The sequence below is a fragment of the Mercenaria mercenaria genome, chromosome 2 (assembly GCF_021730395.1).
Source record: "Mercenaria mercenaria strain notata chromosome 2, MADL_Memer_1, whole genome shotgun sequence".
Taxonomy (NCBI): Eukaryota; Metazoa; Mollusca; class Bivalvia; order Venerida; family Veneridae; genus Mercenaria; species Mercenaria mercenaria.
Window position 1 is genome coordinate 70,491,953 of NC_069362.1, and position 12,887 is coordinate 70,504,839.

Consider the following 12,887-nt stretch of genomic DNA (forward strand, 5'->3'; position numbering starts at 1 on the left):
ATTCATTATCAGGGATGTAATTATTACAAATACTTTGTACATGTACCAGAAAATTTTCCCAATGGATTTTCCTTGGGGATTTCCTAACAGAATTATGCAGAATAAGTTTGGACGTGACGGAGACAGCGACAGTCAAAAGTTATCACGCTGTCCCGAAACGTCCTATTATTTTGACTAGATCTTCAGATGACGATAAAGCATTGCAGCTGGTCCAACGCTGAGAATTTATTCTTGAGAGAGTGTTCAGCTCAGCTGCAGGTCCAATGCAAAGAATTTATTCCTTGGCGGGAACCTTTTAATCAAGTTTCTTTTCTCACTAAACTAGATTTTTGGACTTTATCTTTACGTAGATTTTCATATATAATTCCTATCGTAATATCAGCCGAAAACATAGAGCTTAGGAAAAAATACAGTCAGCTGTCACAAATATGACTAATAAGAAATCATTCACATATTTCCATTAAGAAGTTGCTGGATTTTAGCTCTTTTTGTGGGAGATTGACGTAATCATCAGCACGTGAAAATTCTTGATAACTTGATAATTCTCATAGACGATCACGTCATGGACCATTTATTCATATATATCGTCAACGCACATTACTAATGGTATCCTATAACGATATCAAGTAGAAATGAAAAATATATGCTAGTTAAGCTATTTTCTGTCAAGGTAAATGAATGTTACATACCTTTAAGTTTTTATTTCCAAAATCAGTTTGGCAGTCTAATAAAATTACATTGTTTCACCAAGCCACAGATGATAGAATGTTATAACAGCCTGCAACGTATTACAAATGAATATTGTTTAATTTTGCAATTCCATTAACTTGTTTGCACGTTATATGTTAGAGAATCTCTGCTTCAGGGACTCTAAAAAACCCCGCGACATCTGAAGGCACGAGAAAAAAGGCTACCTATTGATTTTGACACGCGTGCGTTATCCATGTTGCATTGTACTGGTGACATGTTGAAACCGCACTGTCTGAAATAATGCTATAGTTCTGCAGCTGATTACAGAATAGGTTTGCTATATATATAAAGTTTTCTTATAGCTTTAAAATTTTGTAAATATTGCCGCAACTAAAAAATCAATGTCATAATAGGCTTTACATATTGTATGCTTATACCCCAAAACAAGTTTAATTTAACAAATTTACAATAGATATGGAACCGTTTGAGGCGGTCATAAGTTTGTAAAACTGTTTCGTAAGAATGTGATAATTCTGCATAAATATTCTGTCTGCCAAATGTAAGCATTTCTTATGCGTACTGAATCAGTTATGACAAAACACATAGAACTGGTTACTGAAGAAGGCCACACGTTACATGAAACTTCGTGTATCTGGGAAACCTAAACTGTGACCAAACACGTAAATCGTATCTCATTTTCTCTATTGGAAAGAAGATTTTGGAAGGATCCTAATAATAAACAGAAAACTTCATACATTACACAGTAAATATCTATATCAATGACTAAGTAGCATATAGTGAAAAGCAATAGCTGAAGTCAAGTGGTTAAGGTGTCGGCCGCTCCACCCGGGGGTCGTGGGTTCGAACTCCACTGTGGTCACGTTCTCATATAACAAAAGTACTGTTAATTTCAAGGAAGCGGATCGTGAGTGGTTCAAACTTGAAGTTTTCGTCAGAATCGAGCAGAAAGAAACAAATTAATATAAAGACAAAACCTGTATTATTTAATTGTTGCACGTAAACATTGAGATGGACATATCACATAAGGTCATCCAGCACGTCTTATTTATTTCTATTTCATTCCAATTGTATTCATTATTTTAACTAATAAATATATAAAAACATTTCAAAATAAATTGCATACCATTTTCTAAGAGTTAACACCAAAACAGAAAAAATGGAAAATTTTCAGAATTAAGTAAATTTAATTTTAATAAAATCAGCCTAGATTTTGGCTTTGCAATCTCTGGAAATTCTACCCGTCTTTAACAAGTTTTTCCACCAGAACCCAGTAGAAACGGAAGACTGGTCAATGGGGAAACACCTGAGGTGTTATAACTTGTGCTGTAGATCAAAGCCATTAATTAAACATGTCACTTCATTGATCTCGTACCATTTTACGCTGAACGAAATAAAATTGTCGCATTGTGCTTCTACTTAGCATCTATAAATGTTCAACAAACATGGTCACCATGATCTTAACCAAGATATATTAACAGCTGGATCCTTTACATCTTTCTGAAGTAACAGCCCTTAAATTACTCACAAAAACGAAACTTGACAGTGTCCACTCTTGAACTCCAGTATTACCTTTCCGGTGTTAACTAAATTGGTCACAGAGTTTATGGGCATACTATCTCGAACAAGCTCGATAACAGCCCTAGTAGTTCTGGATTTATGGTCTTTGAATTAATAAAATAGGAAAACTATGTCTCGTCTGAATTGTTCATCAAATTTGGACACACACAGTGTTTATGGGCAAAACATCTCGGCCATGTTGATAATATGATAATAAGTGTCCACATTTTTTCATAGTGTTATTGTAAAATTGTTTCTACAGTTGATTATTCACACCGCTGAGTACTAAACGAAACTGTTTGCAGAAGTGTATTTTTTAACAGTTTCAACTTTCGCTTGCAAGAATGAAGGTTGTACCAAACATAGGCATTGTTGATATATCTGTTACAGTGTTCATCTCTTGTGCAGTATAGATTTGTTTATGCTATATTTTGTAATAAAAAAGATATCATTTCTGTTTATGACTAGTCGCCATTTATATTGTGATGCCGATATACAAAGCTGTGTTTTGTGTTCCATTTGTATTTTTCTTGGAAATGCTTTGGGACTTCATTAGAATGTTAAAGCACCGCTTCTGGCACAGTTTCCCAAGTAGTGCTTTTAGGTACAGGGGAAAGATCTTTCTTCTAAACTAGTTTGAACATTACCGTATTCGATTTGCTTGATATGTTTTCATTATCTTAAATATTCTTCATGGGTCCATAATACATTCGAAAATGCAAAATAGGAGACCAGATGTATTTACATATTTCTTTAATGGAATAAAACCGATATTCTAAACTGATGCTAAGCAATACAATTTGTAGAAACTTTCCTTTTCATAATAAGTGCTATTCAAGATCAGTTCCAACACATCCGATTTATTTTCCTGTTATAATTAAAAGAAACTGGAACTGCGAGTTATTTCATCACAATTATTACGTCATATCTTCAAACGAAACAGTGGCGCGTTGTAAAAGAAAAACACACGAAACAATCAAAAAGTTGGAGGACGTCAAAAAGTGTGTAAAGAACTATCCTTGATATCGTGCTAGAATAAAAATAATATATCTCAAACAGTGTTTTTTTTTTCTTGAATAAAGTCATTGTTTGTCGTTCAGATTATATTATTAGCATCATACGCCCTTTAAGTGATTTAATTCAATGACAAATCACTGTTTCTGTTTGCTAACTTACAGGCAGAATCTGTATGCTGTTGGTAGAAACTAGACGCATCATAATTATACACAAAAAAGCTAGTCTACATAGTCTACATGATACTTATATACCACCGAGCAGTCACACAAAATGGAAACAAATTTCTGTTTCTTAGCTTGCCAATGCAATTGCAATATAGGAGATTTTATCATTTTATTAAAATCGGCTTATTATTGAGAAGTAAACTTTTTCTGCCTGTAAAACACGACATCCTTGTGAACACATGAGACTTTAAATAAAAGCACTTTATACGTCTACCCATAATGACGCGATGATATATAGCCTTTCCGTCTTTTGTTCTTAAATATTTGACATACATTCTTTTAATTTCATGTAAAATACTCGACCAAAAGCAAAATTGATGGATTTCTCAATGTGAGACATCTGTTACTTACTTGCAAATAATTACGAACGCATTAGCAACCATAAAATGCGTGTCATTATTTTGGAATCAGCCTGTAGCTGAATCTTCAGTGGAGACTTCTTTGAATATATCAGTTTCAATATCATTGTTTCTTTGCGGGCGACAATCTGCAGTCAGTTATTTTGCATGATGTTCTTCGTTCCCGTAGTGCAAAATACCCAATGATAATGTTGGTGACATTTAATTAAATATCTAAGCCACTGATAAGGTTTGATTATAAAATGTAAAAGATACTTCTTCATTTTAGTGAGATAGTGGATCGACTTATAAATTGTTAAGGCCTAAGAATTTCATTTTCAAGAAACGCCTTTGAGTTGAACACAGCTTATTCATTTAAATCAAAAGTAGGTGAAAGCTTGTGTTTTAATTTTGGCAATATATGCATTTCCGACAACCATTTCCTTTTATTAATTCTTCATTAGTGTAAATGTATTCTGTGATCTTACAATACTTTGAAAGGTCCAATTTTAGCGTAAATGGTATTCCCACAATACAAAATGCCGAGGAAAAGCAATTCCTTTTATAAATTACTTCTTTCTTAGACAGGCAGATAGAGCAATGTCCTTTAACAAGTCACTTATTTCTTTAACAGACAGATCAAGCCAATCTGCCCATCTTGTAATCAATTCATCTCAAACATTTTAGACAGATAGATTTATGGCCGTGTCTCTAAGGGATACACGGATTTCAGATGCATTTAGGAAAAACATCACGTGGTATTCCCACAGACAATCTGTCGTTGCTACGTCTGTTATATTCGTTGACAGTATGTCGGTATATGCTTGACATTTTGACGTTCAATTAAAAGATTCACCAGAGTTTAACTAATCTGTCTGGTAGAGATATCTCTGTAAATGTGTAATAGAAATGGTACTTATTAATATTATTGTAGTTCATAGGCTTAAAATCGCGCCCCCAGACTTCTAAGATAGTTTTCAAATCAAAATTTTGGTTAGAAGGATAACGCTTTTTCTTAGTGTTACACCGTTTCATATGAAACAGGACAGTCCATAAGAGGAGAGATTGACAGGCATAAAGACAAAATTGTATATACAATATTCTATGTAGCCTGATAAGTTATAAACCACTTTCTAGTGTGTGAAGTACCACATAAAATAAAGTGAACGAGTTCTATAATCTCTCTGGATAAATCTTCAACATGGTATCAAACATCATACATTTTACAAATGTCAATGGACGTGCTGGACAGTACCTCGCATTTTACATCAAATATTTAAGTTTTCTTTAGTGTTAACTCGGAAGGCCAAAAGAAATCGAAATATTCTGGCATTTTAATTACTCTGTAACTACCATGACAAAAGGCTTCTTGTTAAGTAAAGCACCAATGAGACATCATCTTCCAAAATAGCATACATGATATTGTGACTTCTATCAAACTTTCCCATTAGTGAGAATATCAAACAAATTGTTAAACATATTTGTAAGCACTAATCTAAGTCTGAATCTGTGTAGACAACGTTTGTAGAAGTAAGACAAACTGACAGAAAATTGGTTGTTAAACATATCGGAAAGATATCAAGATAAAGATATTGAGTGGAAACCTTTTTGATATTATTAATCAACAGTGACCTTGACCTTAATTCCACCAATCCCAAACTTGGTCTTACCATAAGCTATCTGTAAGTCAAATTTCATTTCTTTGTCTGATTCAAAGGTAAAATCTTGAACGGTAATGTAAATTTTGACACTGCCATCCATCCATCCGTCCGCCTGACGCATTTTCAATTTAATCTTTAAAATGAAACTGTTTGATATTTCATCAGACACTCTATCAACGCGAGCTTTTTACTCTTCATGAAGATTAACGAAAACTCTTTAAGCTTCTTATCTCATCATTTCTTCTTGGTAAGATCATTTAAACCACCTAAGTCATTGCGAGTAAAGACATAATTTCCAATGCTGGACACAAAGTCTTCTACATGCTATCTTTTACCATTTCATTTTATAAACATTTTCAGTTATTAAGCAATTCATATCTGGTACAGTACAGTCACATTGTGTATTATCTATTTATATACATGTATTTAATGATTATAGTATTCAATTTACTGTGTTTTTTCTAAATTATGTGCTAGCAACTATAACATAACAGAGCGTGCGCGAAAGGTTGCCCACTGGCAACTCACGGACACATCTTTAACGTGATTAAAACATTTTCGACGATAACAAATGATAACTTAGTATTACTAAACATTTACTATACAGAGTATTAGAAATATTTAAACCGTACGTTTTATACGACTGTAGCAGCTGCAGTCATAGAATATCTATCGTATTACTGTACTAATTTACAATATTTCATATAATTTATGCAAGGTAGTTTCCAACTTTGAAAATTGTACCCAAATATGATGAGAAACAGAAACATAACAAATATTTCTTAAAATAAACAAAAAGAACATTTATTGTGGACTTGAAAACGATATGAAACAATATGTTTGTGGTATTGTTTTCTGTGACTTATGCAGAAGTATATTTGCTCTAAAAGTCTTGGAAATTAAATAAATGCTGTGAGAATGTCAGCACAATAGGGGCTTTTTTTATAACAGCGAGCCGCTCACAATTCCGACACACACCTACAAGGGTCTACATAATCATTAGGGATATGACATAAGTGTACAGACTGCTTGGAAACCTAAGATCACAAGTCACTGTGTTATTGTTGTCCTAAAGGCAAAAGCCATGATGCTTTTCGTACACTGTCTCCAGAACAGTACATAAATACTTTACTGTTCAATATTTTTATACGTTGGTCTTGTTTATCATTGGTTGAACAGCACACCAACACAGTATATGGTTTGGCGACTTTCTGGCTTGAGGTGATGGAAGAAGACACAATGTGCCTTTCCGGTCGTCAGTATATGCGCGGGTTGACAGCTGGATAGAAACATCGATCTTCCTTAAACCAGCTGGATGATTGCTTTCTGCACATGAAATAATTATACATCCTAAGCGAGGTTGCGAAACAACAGCAGTAAGGTGAGGGAAAAACGATTCGAAGTCAGCGATCTTAACCTCTTGGCCGCGGAGGCACCTGTTTTAGACTGTACCTTTATTTTGATATTCATTTTCAATTATAAAAGCAGTCAATGTCTGAATATTCATTCGAAATATTTTCTTAAAAAATCAAAACGTGTGAAATGCACATAATATATGTATATAAATGTCGAAAAAAATAATATATTAATTCATGGCTTCCTGACTTTGAGCATGAAAGACAAATACAATGTACATGTCATATGAAAAATATTCTATATTAAAAAATCATTTATTTCAAAGTAGATACCACAATACCTTTTTGTCCTTTCAAAAATGATAAATATCCATCTGTTAGAACAAGTACCTGGGAATATAACGTAACAATTCTATAAATAAGTAATCCTGCAAGAAACTTGCGACAAATAATGTTTTATTTACTTGCAGTAAGTTAGAGAATCACCGCTTCGGGACAATTAAAACTCCGCGCCATCTGGATTCATGGAAACAGATGCTATCTATTGATTGTGGGACACGCTCGCAATATTCAGGTGACATGTTGAAACTGTGACAAAATGAACTTGTATTGACTGGAACTGTATGAATTGATTCAACTTTCTAGAATTTTGAAAATAATATCTGTGATAAGATCTCTTGCAGCACAGAAGGCAACCAAGCAACATAACAGCTGAGTCTGTTCAAGAATTGCCCAGCTGAAAGATTAATATCTAAATTTGATCGATTGTAAACTGTAGGCCTATGTAATATATTGTAAAATAATTAAGAAAATTTATGATGAAGCTGACATACTATGGAACTATTATTTTGGTTATATGTTTACAAATATATTTCATAAATATGAACAATTATCTTTTAATACCATTCAAAGTACTGCATGTTTAATCTGCCTGCCAAATTGAAGTGTTATTTGGGCGTCAAACATCGGTTTTGAAATAAGTCAGTATAAGTTTTACAATAGCAATGTTAATGTAAGTACATTTACCTAGAAATGATGATTCTTGGAATATTATAATACACGTTACTACTACAATATATAAATAGCCTACATGCTAATAATACATAAACCATACTACGGCCATTTTAGCATGCATCATTTGAAAGAACTAATCAACCGCAAAACACCTAATTAAGCAGAACAAATTTAGTTACACAGAATGTCATCAAAATTATTATATCGCTTTCATGTGTTTTACCACTTTTTGGTGGTTGAATTACACCACTTTCTGCTTTTGTGATAGTTAACTGAATAGAGAAAAGTGGAAACTTCACTTTATAGTGAGTTTATAGTAACAAGATATGCCGACGCACATAGTTTGACCAGTCAACAGCTCAAACACACAAAATAGCCTTGAATGTTCCATTGGCATATTTACTTTTGACGAGCTTCAGTCTTTATATGTCTGTTGCACCTCTCTCTCTTTCTCTGCCCATCCATCCACCCGTCTACACATTACTTCATCTCAGTGTTGTTATATTTTCTGGTCCTTCGGGATCATTGATTTCAACTCATTTAGATTTGAAGATTGAATACTGCTTAAGCCGGTGCTAGGGGGCGTGGGCAGTGTTGCATTTTCCATTACTGCTCATGAACAGACTCAATCAAACCGAGTCTGCAATTTTCACTGTTTGCATTGTTTTCGGTGCTTCCGAGGGATCTTCTTTCCAGATTTTATTCTTTAATTGCCCCTGGCCTGTATGAATCCTCTTTACTAGTTTGCAGTAAATATAATTTTACACTAATATACCAGATGCTTACTAATAACGAGGAGGATACGCTCATTTCGTTCTTTTCTAATACATGGTTACACATTGAAGACGCAGTGAGATAAGAAGTAAGATTCAGTATATGACTTCAAGATATGAAAAAAAAAACAACGCGTCGTAAAAACCCACAGCAAGATGCTGCAAATGTACAACTGTACAGCAATCAATTATCAACAATTTAATAATATAACGTGTATCTGCGCGTTAGAATCCCCGGCCATAAAGAATGCATTGAACATGCAGGGAGTAATACTATACTGAAAAAGAGTCAGCAATACGCCGTGTTTGATGGTAAAGAAGTGACGGTGTTACTGTAGTATGTGTTTCACTTGAGCTAGATATAGAATATAATCTATTGTAATATTGTGTGTACATTCCTGTATGTCGTGTTATAATCCTTGTTATTCTCAGTGTTCGGCTAAATGGGATAACTCACATGTCCGAAGAGCTGCTCTAAGATGGTTGAATAAGTTGTTATTGAATAAATGCCACCAACATTATCTTCTCAACCTTCAACAAAATAAGTCATGTTTCTGTTCGGAAACGATGTTCGTGGCCAAGTGGTTGTTTTGCCTTAACCGCTGTGATGTCGAAACCTAACTTAGGTTGTAACATTCTTTCATGTTAGTAAGCCATCTATATGGAATACCGAAGGTCGATTGGTCTATGTGGGTGACCACCGTTGTTATGATGCACGGACGTGTATATACGGTCTTTTAATATTATGACAATTATGCCATTATTATGATTAAACTAAATGTTACTTATGCGTTAATATGAATTTAGGCGCTTTTCGCCAGAATGCGACACAATTTTTATGTTATCAATACAAAAGAGATAACACTGACTATAACAACAAAATGACACCAAACTACAGTCAACAAAGCTTGTTCAAGTTTCAATGAATAATGATGCCATTTTTGTATTTCACATTTCAGTCGGTCTGTTTTGTGACATAGCCTATAATTTGGCATTGACGGCAAGCAAATGAGAGTTATTTTTTTTAAATTTGCAATTTAATTGATTTTCCGATTTCAATTATATATCTCTTTCATGCCGACAGGTTAGGTCGGTTATTTATATTCTATCAACCAGTAAATATTTCAGTAGTAGGAAAGGCAAACATGAAATACGTGTTTATCGATCAAAGGTTTTTAAAGAGATTGCAGGACTTCTTGATAGGGTTCGTTTCCTCACTTTTAAGTTTAATACGTGTCACTTTGATGTAGTTTCAAATAGTCGAAGAACTAAACCGCCGCAAAAATTTTGCGACAACAAGTTTACCTCTTATAAAATATAATCACTCAAGACTGAGTAAAATAAGTTATGTCTATGTAATCAAAGTATTTACTGACTGTCGTATATCTAAAAAACTGACTTAGGAAGTATCTTGTAAGTGTACATTTAGAACGTTTTCATAGGAACAATTGGTAAAAATAGGAATAATTATTTCACAATTTTTAGAAATTCTATACAAATTGAAGTTTGCAAGTAGTGACAATTAAGGTTTATTATGTATACTTGCTATACTAAAATACTGTCGCAATGAACATCTCGAAAATCAACGGTTTAATTTTTTTTGAAAAAAAAGAAAGAAAGAGGTTCTCATAAGAATGTGTGGAAATAAAAAACTACAACACCTTAGAAATTCCAAACGAAACATCTTATCCTTTTCTGAATGTTTAGTTACTTTTATACAAATGTATATATCCGAAAATAGGGGTAACATGTCCCCTTTTAGCTGAAGTACCGAGCAGGCGGAGACAAGAAATCATTTTGTCATAAAAAGGAATGTTCAACATGAGCATGGTGTTCAAAATACAGACCAAGTTATATTACTTTTCAAACGCGATCAAGTAATAAATAACGACGGCTGAATAATGTCTATGCATTTTGCGCAGAAGCAAAGAGCGGTATTAGATTGTTAACCTTAGATAATTATCAAAAATAGAAGTAGATAAAACTCTTCATATATAAGAAATGTGTTAAAACATTAACGAAACTTATTTAACGATAATTTACATAATTTGAGACAGAAAAAATCAGGAAGAAATTATAGCATGGGGTTCATTCTGTTTAGTATCAATCCGAAATCTGACTACTATTTCTGCTGCGCTAGAAAGAAAATCTCTCCTTATTTGATAAATACAATTTTGTTAATACAGTTGCATGGCAAAGTAATATCAACTTTTCAATAACAAAAGCGCTATATGGTATCCTTGATTGCATACCAGTACTCTTCACAACTAGCAGTATTTCGCAGGACAGAATGCAACAACTTTAAGCCCGAGGCAGCACTATCTGGACATATTTTATAAGTTAATAGCATTGCAATACTTGTTATTTTGCTGACAATAATGTGCATCTGATGTGAATGACGCATGTCACCTCTAGGATGGACGATCTAAGTAGGTAAATAAAATCTGTAAAAGGATCTTATGGAAGCAAAGAATGCAACCAAGAAGAATAATAGCAGACTCGGTTTGATTGAGTCTCTTCATGAGAGGTAGTGAAATGTGCAACACCTCTCACGCCCCCTAGCACCGGCTTAAGCGGAACTCTATTTCACATACGTTGAATGGACTCCATGATCCCAAAAGAACAGAAAATATAACAACACTGAAGTCCCGTGCATGGTATCTTTATGAACGTTATTGAACAATTGAATTGAATTTCTATGCAGTTTTACAGACTTTCCCGATTATAAAACGGATATTACTTTCTCATTAAAGTAAGACATTGGCAGTTTGACTAAAGACTTCATTAACAATTTAATCAACTACGTTATTCGGGGAATGACCAGAATAATAAATTTCAGTAAATTAATCCATCAGGCTTTTATTAGATGAATTCGTTGACGTTGGCGATAATCTGAAACGATTGAAAAGAGATTGCCTTGGAATATATTGTGCGCGGTTAATTGGTCAAACTCCTCAGTCGTGTTTTTGCAACTGACCATTCCAAGGAAGCACCTTAGTGTGCTCAATTTCTTTTTGTCCCGTTTACATGCTTGTTTTACTTTTGGTATTTAATGAACCTAGATTTTTACTAACACATATATAATTGAATTTATTATTTATCTGATTTTCATAAAATGTATCAAATATTAAACAGATGAACAAATATCAGTTTCCACCTAATACATGCTCCTCTCTTATTTTATCATCCAATACCAATGTGCTACTGGTACATATGTAGAACGTACATAGCTTCGTAATCATACATAATTATAGACGTTAGCTGCCAGATATTTCCGGTAAAATCACTTTGTGCGCCTACCTTATATTACGTGATAAAATTTCAACTGTTCGTTCTTTGTAATTAGGCATTATTATGCTCTATCACATTTACAAAGTTCTTTTGTAGTGCCTACATAAAGGTCTGACTAAAAGACTAGACTGATGGAGATTTCAAGTAATGAATATTTTTGTTTTTCTTGCAAATAGATATATACGTATCAAGGCTTCCGTTGTTTGGCATTCAGGTAGAAAATGAACCTTTGGCATTGACAGAACTGATTAATTAAAGACAATTTTGTAATCTTTACACGGTGACGCGATTCACTGTGCAATTACGAAATCTTCATAACGTGTCTTAAAACATGTTAAATCACTGTGTATATCTGAGCGATACTGTGTAAACAGTTAATTTACATGTTGCTAGGAATGGTGCCATAATTGGACTGGTATCCTGTTATAGTGTTAGTTTGTCCGTATACAGTCTCATTCCATTCGATCTGAAGTTATTTATACTTCGAACTTAAAAAGACCTACCTTAACCCCACTGAGTTTACTTTTACAGTTGGAATATATAGTTTCTCTGGTCCCAAACAGTGAAAAGACCTGTCTTAACAATTAAAAGGTATGGGTAGATTTCCTTGAAGCACTACATATTAACAGAGAGTTAAGCCTGTATATACTGATGTTGAAGCAGTTAAAATGTATCGTGCAGTTGATGGCGCGTTTATAAAGCAACATTGTAATGAACTCTTTATTGGTTCACGACTTTTGCAAGCTAGGCTGCATTCCACCATGCTTCACCGCCGTAACGGGATTGCTATTTTGTTATAGTTGTGGTTTGTTTCGTATAAATTTATTTTCTCTTTCTGAAACTATATATATTTTTATCTTTTTAACAAGCCTTTGAGTTCTTATCTCAGGCCAAGAATTATCTTTAGGAAACGGCGGAACAATCTAAGCCAATTCCAGTTAATTGT

General features: G+C 33.7%; 1 protein-coding gene across 2 annotated transcripts in view; it reads right to left on the reverse strand.

Annotated features, from left to right (window-relative positions):
- LOC123564244 (BAI1-associated protein 3-like) overlaps positions 1-12,887 on the reverse strand; it is a 408,668-nt gene that overhangs the window by 317,675 nt on the left and 78,106 nt on the right. The window contains exon 1 of one of the 2 annotated variants that reach the window (XM_045357656.2): positions 7,205-7,336. The exons of the other annotated variant lie outside the window; for it this stretch is intronic. The gene's annotated coding sequence lies outside the window, so the exon portion shown is untranslated. Of the gene's footprint in view, positions 1-7,204; positions 7,337-12,887 lie in introns of those variants that run through there. 2 annotated transcript variants of the gene reach the window in all.